Genomic DNA, 14663 nt, shown 5'->3' with positions numbered 1-14663 from the left:
GTTTGTTGTGGCCAGGATACCTCAGAATGGCTGACAAATATTTAATCCAGAAAGAATGTTTCTTTACGCTACACACACTTAATTTTCAAGAAGGGTGATTGTTTTTATCTATTACAAGTGGGTTCATGTGTGTACCTGAGGCTAGATGTAATATAAGCGTTACAACAAGAGTCTGCAGTAGCTGAAATCAATGGTACTAGGCTAGATTTAGATTTACATCGATGCGGTTTAGCTCAAAACCTGTGTCTAGACCCAGACTCCTCTTCCATCGCCCTGGAGTCTGGCTGGTATGAGTATTGCACAGCAGAGGGTTTGCCCAGGTCTGGCTTTGCATCGGCAGCCGTTGTGCAGAGATACAGGTATGATGAGCCCCGGTGACTGGTTTGGTGGCCCATGAGCCAGGCTGAGAGCCCAACCTTCCCACTTGCTGTGCTTTGGCAGGCTGAGGAGTAGCCCTGCAGCACTGGAGCTGGGATCTCTTGAGGCAGGACCCTGGAGCACAGCTTGCGCTCTTCCAGTGGCAGCTTAATAGCAACAAGCCCGTGTGGCCGGAGCAGCGTGAGGATGAGCCAAAACCTTTGGAAATGCTCTGGGGCATTACGCCTTCAGCACCAGCCCTTGTACCCTGCGGATCTTTGGCCGGCCAACCCAACCAGAGCAGACACAGCCACAGGTGAGTCCTAAGAGTCTGAGGAGAAGAATTGCTCATGATAAGGGGAAGGTATTTTTGTCCCTATTATAGCTTGGGGGACTTGGTTGTCCAGCCACTGATTGTCCAAGAAAAAGAAAACAGTCAGAGTTTAACACGGGTTGCGTTTTGGCTGTATCTTATCTTGCTGTGTTTAACACAACTTAAAAGTTCTGGAAGTAGAGACTACAATCCAAAGGTACGGACCTTAAAGTGGGCATCATTGCCCCTCTATTTTCTCTGCTTTTTCTAATTTTACCTCTTTTCTATTTCTGTCTCTCTCATTTAAAATTGATGAAGTGGTCAAAAGCTGCAGTAACAAAAGCCACACAGATAAAGACATTGCTATGAGGTTCTCAAAGCTAATTAAATTTAAATCTAAGTGAAAGGTTTTAGAGGAAATTCAAGTATGGTTTTTTGTGATCCTTCAGTACTCTGATTTATCTAAATCTGCTTATCCAAGTGTAATCTTGAACCCAAGCTCAAAAAAATTCCAAGTACTATTTAACAGCAGATTGAGAAAATTACATTCACCTTGCTGAAGGCCTAGGTATGGCTGGTAAACAGCTCCATTAAATATTTGAAACTTTGGTTAAAAAAAAGTCATAATTACATAGGAAGATCATCTTTCCATACCATTAACTTTTTCTGACCTAAAAGAGGGGCAAAAATATAAAGCATTAGCTGGTTCAGAGCACAAAACATTTTATAAAAGACTACATAAACCCCCATGAACTGTATATATCACTATCCCAGGAAATAAAACAGACTTTATAGCCACAGAAAAAAGTAACATCATTTCCAAGCAGGTAACCAGTTGGAAAAAACATTGAGGAACTTTGTCCTCACAGTCGTAAAGCAAATTTCACTATTGAACACGCTGTGTGCAATATTGGATGTCAGGTTTTGACCAACTCCTGGAGGGTGCAAGTACATACATACATATATACATATGTCCCGTTAAAACCAGGGCTGGAAGCCTTCAGGAAGGGGTGTTTCATGGTGAGGGCAGAGCCCAGAACAGTAGCTCTACCCTGACTGGCACTGAATGAACCGTTTCACTTGGCGCTGCCTCCTGACCATCTGTAAAAAGGCAGGATGATAATAATACCAGGTATTTTACTAAAGTGTTAACTACGCAGGAGAGTACAGTTAAGGCCAGGAGCGCCTTGTGTAAGAGTCGGTCTAAAGAGAACAATATTGTCTCAACATTGCCAACTGAGACCTGGAGATGGAATGTGGTCCTCATGGACACCAAGACACCGAGACCCTGGGAAAGAGAACTGCACGGTACGAGGAGTACTATGCCGTTCCCTGCCACCTGGGATTGAATAAGGCTGCATAACAGCTATCCAGAAGATGGATCACAACCGTGGTCGTAACAACAAATCAGAAAACAATACAAGAACACGCCTCCTGGTCTGAAGCTACCTGCCTCTGGGGCAAGATAACCTGGCTCGAGAGGGCGGAGACTGGCAGCAGTCCATGGACCAGAAGAGGAGCAAGGTATGTTGCTTGGCATAAAAAGATGCCTTCTTAGCAACTGAACTTTGGAGATCTTCCCCACCAAGGGTCATGATGATTGGAATGACCGGCAGGTCACTGCCTGGACCTGGGACCATAGGGACGCCTTGAACCTGTGGTGGTAGCTATAATCCTCTTTCCTTTTCTTTTTACTTTACCTTTTATTCACTTTCTGTCTTGCTACCTATCGCACACCGCTTTACAGGCAAACAATAAAATTGTGATGTTTAATTGAAGCATAACCCCTTGAGGTGGTCGCCTTGATTTTTGCGCTTAAAGATCATAGTTAACGAACCATCACGAGTCCACTAAGTGGACCGTGACACCTTGCTCAAGGTTAAGCCTACTATTATGCCGTCTTGAGCACACGTTAGTAGAGGATGCGTCTCCACTACTATAACGCAGTAGGGCCGGGTCTACTGATATAGCCTCCAAGGCTCAGCTTACTCTAAGCTTATCCTTGTTACAAGGAACCTACTTTACTGTATTTATGGAGCACGCCTTGAGTTGAGGCAGTGATCGTGGCTACCAGCACCACTACCTTCTCCAGGTAATGCAAACATTGCAGTGTCAGGGTGAGCCGAGGTGTAGCTGTGCCACGCACCAGAAAGGCAACACTTGCAGCTCAGGTCCTCTCAAGCATGTGTGATTTAGCTAAAAGTACACAGAAATCAAATAACATCACTCTCTAAGTCTTTTTCCTGATTTCCTCTCAGGCTGAGCAGATGCACAAGACAGGGCTCAGGCGAGGCCGTTCTGCCCCCCTTTCTTCGAAGAATGGCAGGTGATACAGTGCTAAAAGCCTTTCTAAGTGCTTTTGTAGTCATCTCCTGTTTCTTCCTTATCTCCAAGGCCATGGCCCTGTCACAGAAGGAAATTAGATTTATTTGACATGATTTGTTCCTAAAAAAATTCCAGTGATGGCTGTCTCCTTGTTTTTCTCCTAAGTGTTTGGCAAAATGCTATAACCCTGATGGTGCCCACAGCATCTTATCAAACCACCAGGGCTTCAGAGGTCAGAAAGCATCAAACAGCCCTGGACAGCCCAGGGGATTCTTGACCCAACACATGTGATTAATACCCTGCTTTTCCCTACTGATGCAGAGAGTCACAAGCAGCTGCTGTCACTCCTGACCAGAAAATGCAGCAGCTTATTTAACAAAATAGACTTTTTTTTCCATTCCGTTCAAATGGGAGCATGGCCAGTACTGAAGGAATTAACCTTGGTACGTCAGCTTTTCCCTGTGGTTGCTCCAGAGCCACACCTGCCCTTCCTGTGCAAAATCTGTGCAAAACCTGTCAAAAGATTAAATATAAATTCATCTCACTGAACCTAATATCTAGTACTTGGCACATTCTGGATTCCGGCTGGAATTCAGACTTGAACTGCTCTACTGGCAATGATGGATGAATTCCTCTTGTTAGTAAACATTTTCATTATTTTAGACCTCCCTGCAGCCCTTCACATTGTCAGCCATGAGATATTACCTCCCATTTGAGAGAGTGCCAGAAAAGCTGTAGGAATAGCTGCTGTTCCTCCACAAGAGACACCCTCAAAGAACAGGGATGGAAAAAACCCATCTTCGGCATCACGTCTCTCCTCTCTGAAGCCCATGAAGGTCACACTCTCTCTGTTCAACACCTGCCTGCATGAAGATAGCTTGGATTAAAGGAACCAAGAAAAGAGGATTAAAAGGATCCAAAAAATAGGGTAAGAGGAACCTCAGTGAAGAGGCAGGCGCTCGGTACGATGTTCTGACGCTGCAGAGCCTGGGTGAAGGTACCAGCTGACAGTTGTTCGATTCAGCCCACGAACCACCCTCTGTTTGCTCTCTGATTACAAGCTGTCATCTACAAAAGTGAGATGGCTTCTGTCCTCTCTGTTTGCCAAGGGAAATGGCACCTCATCTCTCACACACCTTCCTCACAATCTCTCACATGCCTTTTCACCTCTACCCTGAACTTCAGCGATGGGATGCTCAAACTATCAGTCATTCAGAACCTGATTAATAAGGGAGTGTTTCTGTGTGAGACATCAATAAATAAAATATGTTGGCTTGCCGGCCGCTGGGTACTTCAATACCTAGCTGGAGTGTGCTGAGTCAAGCGCAAGAGCTTAGTTTTTATCTTCAACTTCCGTAATGGTCTGGGGCCAAGGTACTAAAACACCTCCTGAAGTTTCTGGATGAAGGCTGAGAACGATTATTCATTTCTCAGATCAGTACAGCTTTCTGCAATAAGGGTAAAGGCGCTTTCTGAGGGCTGATGCAAACTGGGGGATGACATGCAGCAGGAATGAATGGACACGGGGAATTTCACTGGTTTGTGCTCTGAGCTGCTTTGACCTGCCTGCCACAGCACCAACACCAGCGAATGCCTCCAGTTTAGAAACAAACCTCACCAGCACTTTCATATGCCATTAAACAAAGTTTCTTACCCATTATTCCCTCTTGAGAAGATAAAACAATGGCATAGATGTCGGCGGCAGGAGATAATCAGGTACTCCCCCAAGGAGGAAAATGTATAATTGCTATTTCCTTGAAAGAAAATTCATTTTAAAAGTCTACTGAAAATTGGACTCGGCTTTTGACTGCAGCTGGCTTTTACATCACTCAGCTGCCTCTTTGCAAAACCATCCTCTCATCTCCCAAATGTCAGATATTGCTGCAGATGGTGAGACCAAAAGTTGGGCCGTGGAATTGCTCATGAAACCTTTTACTGCTGATTTCCACAAATGAGTATTCAGTGAGCCCCACGGGAGAGAGGGACAGTTCCATGTCATGAAACTTCAAGGCATTCTTACTTGTAATGACCCTCCCTTTGAAAGCCCAAGCTAGAGAGGATCCACAATGGAAGAGAAATATATTGTAAAATAGAAGTTCCATGAGTTTCAAGAAAAAATAAAATACTTGACAATATAATAAATTGCTGCAGTTTAGTTACCATGGTATGCTGCAGTCTTTATCTAGTAATTATAATTTCCCTGCAATAGCTCTTGCCTTATCAAAATGGTTCAGCGAATCAGGTGTTCTGGCTGCTTCTGATATGGGATAAGAGCCCTGGCCTCTTGGTCACCACATTTGTTCTGGCTAATCATTTCCAAGTTGCCAAAGGGATAAATATTTAAAACAATCATGCATTCAAAACATCACAATTTAAAGGCTTAAACCACATCGTCAGGTTTCCAGCACGACAAATGGAAAGTTTCCGAGCAAATACTATAAAGCCAAGCCAAGCAGCAGGATGAAGCCTCTACGTTTGTTCCAGATTGCCTCTGATCTGTGATGGGAATGGAAAAGAGGGGAGATTCGGGGATCCACATCCCACAACAGATTTGTACTCTGAAGTATGGTACCAAATTCTGTGAAGAACACAAAATCTGACCCTGCTCAGCCAGACCCCTCAGCAGGGCACGACTGCTTCAGGACGGAGGTCCTTCACAGTGTGGCAGTGCTGGATTGACTTTTCTGTATCATCCTGCATCCAGCAGGGAGGGGTGAGCTGCCCATAGCAGCTTTGTATGATGCAGTCACAAGGAAGAAGGAAGCCAAGGGTCCTGATGATGCCCAGGGTGCTGAGCAGGGAAGACATGCAGCTGTGGCACTGGTTATTTTGGCATCGGGAAGTAGTGCAGCAGCCTGCCTTGAGAGGCTGTTGGAAGGGACCAGGGCTTCCAGAGGCCACCCAGTGCCACCCCTCTGGGCATGGCACGGGGGGCACATATCGCCGCCACCCCTGACCGCGGGGCAGAGACTGTGCAAGGCACCGGTCTGTCCTCACGGCTTCACAAGGGGCACAGAGCGAGCAGTGTGGGGCTGAAGTAAATGAGGTATACAGGGATGGCTGCAGGTGGCAGATTCATACATGCCGGAGCCCTTTACGGGTCAGCCTCCCCACTCCCCCAGCAAGTTTTTTTGAAGCACTATTGCTGGGTAAGATGAGGCATAGACAAGGAGAATAAGGCTGAGTGGCTTGCCCAAGGTCACGCATGGAGTGACTGGCAGAGCTGAAAATAGTACCCAGGAGTCCTAATTATCAACTCTCTGTTCCAACCACTAAATAGCAATCAAGAGTGATTATGCAGCAAAGGCTCTTGCACACGGGAACTGACTTACCAGAGGGTTAATTCCGCTCTAGCTTCTTACTGTGAGCTGACACATGGTGGTGCAATGAGAACATTAGCTTTTCACCCTTCGGGATGTTGTTTGATGAGGTGCTAGCCTGGCAAACAAAAGCAAGAAGCTGAGAGGAAGCCACCAGCAGCTGTAATTGGCAACTCCTGAGGAAAGTCAGGTGTAGAGAGGCTGCTTTGGGTGAGCACAGCCTGGCAGGGCTGGGGGAGGAGGTTTGTAGACCACCTGCTCTGCATAGGGTCTGCTTTAGCTTAAGGGGTGCTACCCTTTGCTAAGCTTTTAGTTCTGGAAGCCCCTCGTTCAAGCGTATTTTCAGCCAAAGTCCTGAGAGGCACGTTACTCCATGGCCCTCTGGGACCTGAGTGTTGGGATGAGGCTGCAGCATCATGCTTGGCTCTGCTCTGATCCTGCACCACAACCGTTTCCTCGCTCTCGCTGTCCTACACACCAAGAGTTGAGCGATTCCCTCCGCTCGCTGCTCAAACACCCGTGTGTTCATCCATGGGCTGGTCTCGCAGCACTGCCGCCCCTCGTTTCTGTATTTCCTTCAACAACCATTAAAAAAATATTTACATATTAGCTGATTCCCAATTCTCATTTTCAGGCAGGGTTTCTGGAGTTAGAAGCTATTTATAATTCCAACTCTCAATTCAACAGATAGTATTAGTGAATTATTTCAAGCTGTACAAGTAATACAATCAATATATTCATGGAGTAATGGGTTGGGTAACCATGCCAACACAACTTTCATGCAAGACCGGAGGGCAGGCTAGTTTCTAAAACATTGAAAGGAAAGGTAATTAAGTCTGATCCTGACAAGACATACAGACAAATGAGAAAGTACTGCAAGTCATGTGGAAATCTTTCCAATGAAGAACTAAGGCTAAGCTGCAAATAAAATTAATTCAGTGGATAATGCTGTAAAAAATGTTCCCATGCTCAAGCAGCCATCAGAAAAGTTTTCTTCCTCACCTTGCTTATTTGGCCGAACATTGATCTTCCTGTTGCGGCATGGACATCTAGTTTTTTCTAAGGATTGTTTGCTACAGAACAGATTTTAGGTGTGGATGTGCAACCAAGGTCTCCGTCAGAAAAATAATAGCCAGGTCGAAGAGCTAGTGATGTGCCTGGTCCTCCTGTCCCTTGAAAAGAAGGTATGGCAAAGCGTGATCTGATCCAAGACCCATCTTTTCTTAACAGAGCTTCTCTATTTTGCCCTTAGAAATTTTGGTGATGGTGGTTCCCCACACAACCTATTCCAGGCTAAACTCTACTGTTGGAAGGATTTCTCCCTTTATGATGTGGACCCTAAAGTGCCTTTGCTCCAGCTGATGGCAATACTGTGGAGGCTGGCGTCAGTAAGGAGAGGTTCTGCGGGACGGAGATGTTCTGGTGAGTAAAGGCAAGTTGAAGTAGAAGCAGCTAGCCAGGTGGTGCAGGAGAAGCAGGTGCTAGCTCCCCATCAGGGTGGAGCGTGTGTACAAAGGTAAGGGTGGAAGAACACAAAATGCCAACAGAAAGGCCATGTGGTGACTCAGACAGCTGTGACAGAATCTTAAAATGCTAACACCTGGTGAGCTTTCTGCTCTACACCACAGTGCTGCATTCTCCCCAGACCTTTCAGTAAGTTCCTCCTATGCATTGCTCTGTGCTGACCCTTGGATCTGGTCACCAACAACCAACAGCCTTGGTTGCACGTCCACACATAAAATCTGTTCTGTAGCAAAAAATCCTTAGAAAAATACAGATGTCCGTGCAACGAAAGGCAGATCAATGCTCACCCAAATAAGCAAGGTGAGGAAGAAAACTTTTCTGATGGCTGCTTGAGACCTGCTCCGCACTCTCTGAAGGCATCAGTGTCATCTCCCCCTTCAGACTCCACTTTGCTATAATGCTTATAGGGAAATAAATCCACGTGTTGACTATATCCATGTCTGGCTAACCAGATATTTACAGACGTCTCCTTTGCAGACTGAAGGCACCACAAAACAGAGAACATCTGCTTTTGAATCTCTTGGCAACATCTAGCGTAATATTAGCACAACGATAAAGCAAAAGAGACATTCTGTAAATAGTAATGTAGGCATTGAGTATGTAGCTGCAAGTGTCTGGGGAACAGAGAGGTGCGAGCACAGCGAGAAGTAACTGGTTGGAGACTGGGTCTCTACCACTTGCCCAGGGGCTGGACCAGTTGCAGCATGAGCTCTGGCAGTGTAGGATCAAGCCTGGCTTCTATGGACAAGGCTCAGGACTCTGACTTTTTTTTTTTTTTTTCCAAAGTCTCCTCCTCTGCTTTGGACAAAAGAAGAACTCCAGCTGCTGTTATCTGCAGAAGCACCCTCAGCATCTCTACGGCCAGGGATTATCACCTAAACATTAAGAACAATGAGAGACATACAGGGATGAAAAGGATGGATGGTGTCTCGGTGGAACAAAATGTCAAACCTCTACTTTTCCGATATGTTTATAATGTTTTGCAATGCTTTTGGTTCCATAGTCACCCTATGAACATGAACTATGAACCCTAGTAACAGCTGGCAAATCCACTGTGCCTTTCTTCTGTGTTGCAGTTTTTAATTTTATTTAAGAACAATGTCAGCTGGAAGCTGGCAGAGTGAGTCAGAGTTACCATGTTATGTCTAGTAGGTCCATAAAACCACAACCAGGATTTGATAGCTGGAGCTGTGAGTGTTGGCTAATGAACTCGGGTTCTTTACAAGGGCCATATGGGCATAGTTAGGAAATACAGTTCCGTGTTAAGGAGGCAGAGAGGTGAAATATTAACACGTTGTATTTTTTCAGGCTTTAAATAGACTATAGAGCCAAGAAGGGGATCGGTCTTCTACAAGCTATAGTTTAAACAAATTGCTATGAAAACCAGCCAGTTTTTCCCAAATAATGACATTATAGTCAAGTTTGAAGGCTTCTTATGTATGTTATCATATCTTGTCTCGTCTGTGAAACCTGTGCTTCATTTCACAGTAAATATCCTGTGAATATCAGAGATGTACCACCTGGACCACTTAACAAGAGCTATCTTCTTCTGGCAGCTAAGCACCGGCTAATGTGTTCCAATAGTTTTCCCAGCTCCAGCAGCTAATTGTTTGTAACTCTGAGGATGCTTTGTCACTGCACTGAGATGTACCCTGCACCGCTTGGACCACCGGGCATGTGTTAGAGATGAGGAGATTTTTGTGTAACATCACTGGTTCATCCTGCAACTAGTGGTATAAGAGCAAATGGACTTACTTCAAACCTCAGTGGTATTTTTGACAGACCACATTTTTGTTCCTTTTTTATTTTATAATCACATCGTAGATCCCATGGGGCAGAACCATTTGGCTGCATAGAGCAAATGGCAGGACTGGGGTCTGACACCCCGCTGCAGCATTTCTTGTTCTTTTTATGTTATCTTTACCCTTCTCTGTGGCCTTCTTTATCAATTATAACTAATTCAGTGAGCTCACTTTTCCTGGGATTTATTTTCTTCCCCCTGGGTTTCAGGACAGTCTTGTCCTCCAAGCCCTTCGTTTTACCTGCCTCACGTGTCTTCTTCTAATTTATATAGTTTCTCATGCTTGGCGTTGTAATTGCCTGGTCATGTACACTATCTTCTCTGAGCAAGCCTTCAGGAAAATTTAAATAGTTTTGGGGGTTTTTAAATCTCATGTGATCTAATAAATGAACATAGGTACATATAAGACTGTTCTTCTAACTCTTAGTTGTTTCAAGAACAGTTTTGATTTTGTCTTTCTCTTGGCTGGAAGCCTTTCCCCCCTACTTGCAAGTCCTAATCACCTGTCAGATGGTGTAACTGATTTCAGATACAGAGTTCAATTCAGAACTATTGTTCTTTGCTTTGAAGATTACTGCTCCAATTTCAGACCTGCAGGCTTGTCTGGTTCTTATAAATGTATCAGTTGGTCTAATGGAGAGATATTATTCTTCCTCACTACCTGGCATCATTTACCTCCTTAGACCATGACAGCTGTGAGAGCATCACTTCTACCAGCTGCAGCAAAGGCAGTCCAGGTCTAAGCCCAGGCTGCGGATAGCAAAGGTATATCCATCCATTCTCCTATTTATTGATTCAGATTAGGAGCCAGACAGCTTGGTATTTGCTTTCCTCTGTGATCAATCTAAGGGGATCCAGCAGAAGGTGGGATAACCCACATAAAGGCAATATGTGTAGCACTGAGAAGCTTTGCCCTGAAATGAGAGAGTTCACGTCCTTTCTAAAAAGCCAGCTGGCCTTGAATAAATACAGGCTGAAATAAAAAGTTGGGTTTTGTGGGGGTTTTTTTGTTGGTTTTTTTTTTGTTGTTGTTGTTTTAACACTTTTGTAAACAATGCGATTTCCAAACAGCTTTCCCATCAAGGTAACAGAAAGGAGGGTGTCCAGCTCCTTTCAGGATGAAGCTTGAATAACACGGGAAAGAGATGATCTGATTCAGTGGCAAAGCTGGGCAATGAGATTACTGTTACAAACCTGCATTTCTCTATATGGCTTTATAATTTAACAATTTAGCCGGATCGGTGTATGAAAAGAGGGGAGGTATTCAAATTGTTTGTAGAAGTCTACTCATGCAGCAGTTATACTTGACATTTCCACTTGTTAAAGGAAGTACAATGAAATTCCCAGGTGGTTGGGGCAAGTGAGAGAAGCAGCTGATGCAGAGCTGTGCCAGTGCCTGCTCTCCGCCACTCTCTTTGGCTGCTTTAAGGGGGGGTGGGGGGTGGGGGGGTGGGTGGGGCGGGCTGCTGTCTATTTTGTTAGCCCCGTTTACAAGACCTTATGGTTTTTCACTACCTCTCCCATTTTTCTAGTCAGCGTTCTGGCAGCTGCTGTGCCAGGTGATTGCTGGATCCAGAGTTTCTGGTGCCTCTCCCTGACTCCCAAAGCTCTGCAGGATCCTGATGGGTATTTATTTTCATTTTCATTTGATTTTTAATTGTATTCCCTTGGCTGGTGTTTGCTGCAATTAATCACCAGGATTTTGCTGCTGCGGTGCTCCCTATGGAGTTTTGAAGTCCTTGGTGTTGCTGCTCTCCCCTGGGAGCTACTTAACAGAGGCTTTGAACGTCTTTTGTCGATCTCTGGCTTGGGCACCTTGGCTTTCTATACCTTTGTCTCCCTTGCTGGGTCAAATGATGCTCCCTCCTAGATATATTGCCATTGAAATGCAGAAAGTACAAAGGACACTGAAGGATAAATCTCTAACTATATTTGGTGGGAGGCAAGCCAGCTTGTGCCCTGGGGATTGCTTTCTATTCTGAGGCAGTGAAAGCTAATAGTTCTGGACTGTTAATATTAATGGTTACATCTTTATCTGCTTCCCTGATTGACTTTCCTTCTGCGTTTCAGCACTGGAAATTAGTCTGTATTAAACTCACTTTCAGGAACAATAGAAAATAGAAGAAGCTAAAAGAAGTCATAGCTTCCCATCTTTACAGATTGGCAATAGATAGGAGGCACTCACAGGAGTAAGGACTGGGCTTCAGGGCCAGAGAATTGTCCGCTCCCTGCTTAATTTAAGCATGTCTGCCTCGTGATGAGTAAAATCTGCAGTCAAACACAGGACATGTCACTGTGCTGATGCTCTTAAGTAACGTGTTCTGCCAAGAGCCTGGGCTTGTGACCTGGGTTTGTGTGGCCATGAGAAGGGTGTTGTATGGGGAAAGATGATTGTCACATCTCTGATGGCTCAGACAAATTTGCCCATGCCCAGAAAGGTGGTTTGAGATGCCCCAGAGGCAGAGGACAGGCTTCTGAGGATGAGGTGGTACCATCCAGTAATATATCCAGCCTATCCTTTTCTACCTCCTGTTCCAACTGGAGCCACCAGTGGCATCCTGGAATGGACAGTGTCCACAGAGTAAGTCCTGGGCAGGGTAAAGGATTCCCCCGGGTAGGTAAACTTAGCAGTAATTAGCTGTATCTTTTTTTTTTTTTTTTTTTTTTCTTTCCTTTTTAAAAAGAATGAGGATGAGAGAGATGGGATTAAACCGAGGCCCATTTCCTCTTGCAGATAGGCTTTTCATGCTGGTAGGAGAAAATATGGCTCTACCTGCGTCCTCTGCTCTCCGAACAGAGCTGCCTGTTGCTGTATTGAAAACAATGAATGGACTTGGGAGAAGTTCGATATAAAGCAAATGCAAAGCTGTCAGGTGAGAGATGGTTGAACAGAGCAAGGAGTGGGATGAAGCATGCCAGAACACATGCCCGGCTCCAGAGATGACCCAGCGGATCATCCCAGCAGCACGTTTTATCTCGCTTTTTCTTCCTGTCCTTGATTTGCACTGTTCGCCTGGGCTGAAAACAGAGTAGAGGCTCTCTTGTCTCCACTAGGCTCATCCCAAAGGGCTCGCTGTGGCATCCAAGACTTGTAGTAGCTACTGTAAACACTGTTGTTGGGAGACAAAGGAAAAAGAAGCTGCCGTGTAGTGCAAGAGTGGAATAATTTCTGACACGGTTAACACGGCTGATGAAAATCCGCTGAAGTAAGCGCTTCTGTGAGTTGTCTGAAAACATTCACTTTGCAGGGATTCACAGCCAGGGTCCCATGAAATATTCAAGCCAGAGCTACTAGTTAATTAAATCGCTGACTTGGGTTGGGTTTTGGGTTTTGGTTTGGGTTTTTTTTTTTTCTTTTTCTTTTTTTTTTTTTTAATCACAAGGCAGTGCTAATAAATAGATTCCTTTTTATGAAAATGAACTATCAAAGTGATCATGGCATTAGAAGTAAATGTTGTAACTGGGGACCATCTCCTGCTGCAAGGTAACTGTCAAGTCATTCATGGAAAATAAACATAGGGAGGAGGCAAAGGGGTTACTGTACTTCAGCAGGAACTTTCATCTGGTTCCAAACTCCAGTCCAGGAACGTTAATGCCAATGTAGCAAATGAACAAGTCAAGAAAATACTGAAAACAGGCATGGTGTAGTGCTTTAAGGATGTGGTCTGAAATCTCTGAAGTCATCCAGAAGAATAATGTTGACTCTCATGGATGTTTTCTTATAAGAAAACTTCATTCCAAGAAGCTCGGTAGAATCTGCAGTAGGACAAATGGGCAGCGATGTCCAAGCATCTTTTTTCTTTCATAAAAGCTGATGTATGGCCCGTGCCCTTATCATCTCCTGGGGGTTGCCTGGGCTCGTATAACCGAGGCTGACATGGTCCTGTCACTTGGCACCATATATTTGAGGAACTACAGAAAATAGCTTGCTGTGAGGATGCTGCTACCACGCTGCGTGCTTGCCTGCTAGCAGAGCTGAGCCACTACTGCCTGGTTGCTTCCAAAGAGTATCAAGATTATTTTTGCTATCATGTCACACTTTGCAACACCCTGAAGTCCAGAAAAGTTTAAGGGCTTAAATTTTGGGTTGCTTTTTTTTTTTTTTTCCCCTCACTCAGTGGCTGCAAGTCCTGCAGACCTTCTGCAACTTGTTAAACTTCATATAACCTCAGGAAAGAAGCATGCCAAACTGCTGGGGGATACTGATTTAACATAGATTCTCAATCCTAAAATATCATCTCCATGCTAATGTATGCTGAAGAACCATACCAAAGATTAATCATGATGGACGATTCTTAAAGTGCTTTCAAAATTGGTTTATTTATATTTAAAAAGCTGGCCAGAAAACATTCCTCTAACTTGTCTTAATCACCTCTTTGGGCTAGAAGCAAAATTTGTTAAATTTTCCCTTCAGAGAACTGACCCATAGTTTTAACATCAAAGCAAATGAGAGCTGTAAAGCAGCAGGAACAAAAAAATAAATTCCATGCAAAAGGAATGAACAATTAATTTATTTAACAATAAATATTTTGTATGAGCTCTTAATGGTAGAAACACAACCCCTCTCCTTCCTGCTGATTTTTTTCTTCTTTTTTTCCTTTTGCAACAACAGCAAGAGGATTATAAAGCGCTCCGCTGCCTTTCACTCTTCCTTACCTGAAGCTCCCACCCGGTGGCATGAACTACTGATGGGAGAAGTGGGCTGCGCATCCCTGGGAGCCCACCAGCTGTGAAGCCCCACAGTTGCCTGCCTGTGGGTTTCAATCCTTGTATTCAATCCCAAAACTCACTTGAGCTGAATCCACTAGAAGCTCATAGCTGTCAGAATAATCTTGCTGACTCTGGGTTATCTGCATGTGCCAGGAATACTCCAGTGATGCTTTTCCAAAGGTATAACTGTATCTCTCTACCCTTGGTAGACCAGGATATTGATATTCGTTTGTGAGGATGATGATGATGGTGCACCATCAGCACCCCAAGTGTCTCCACCAGGAGTGGTGGACCACATGCAGGTTCTGGGAAA

This window comes from Falco biarmicus, chromosome Z, assembly GCF_023638135.1.
Source record: "Falco biarmicus isolate bFalBia1 chromosome Z, bFalBia1.pri, whole genome shotgun sequence".
Taxonomy (NCBI): Eukaryota; Metazoa; Chordata; class Aves; order Falconiformes; family Falconidae; genus Falco; species Falco biarmicus.
This window is presented reverse-complemented; position numbering follows the sequence as displayed.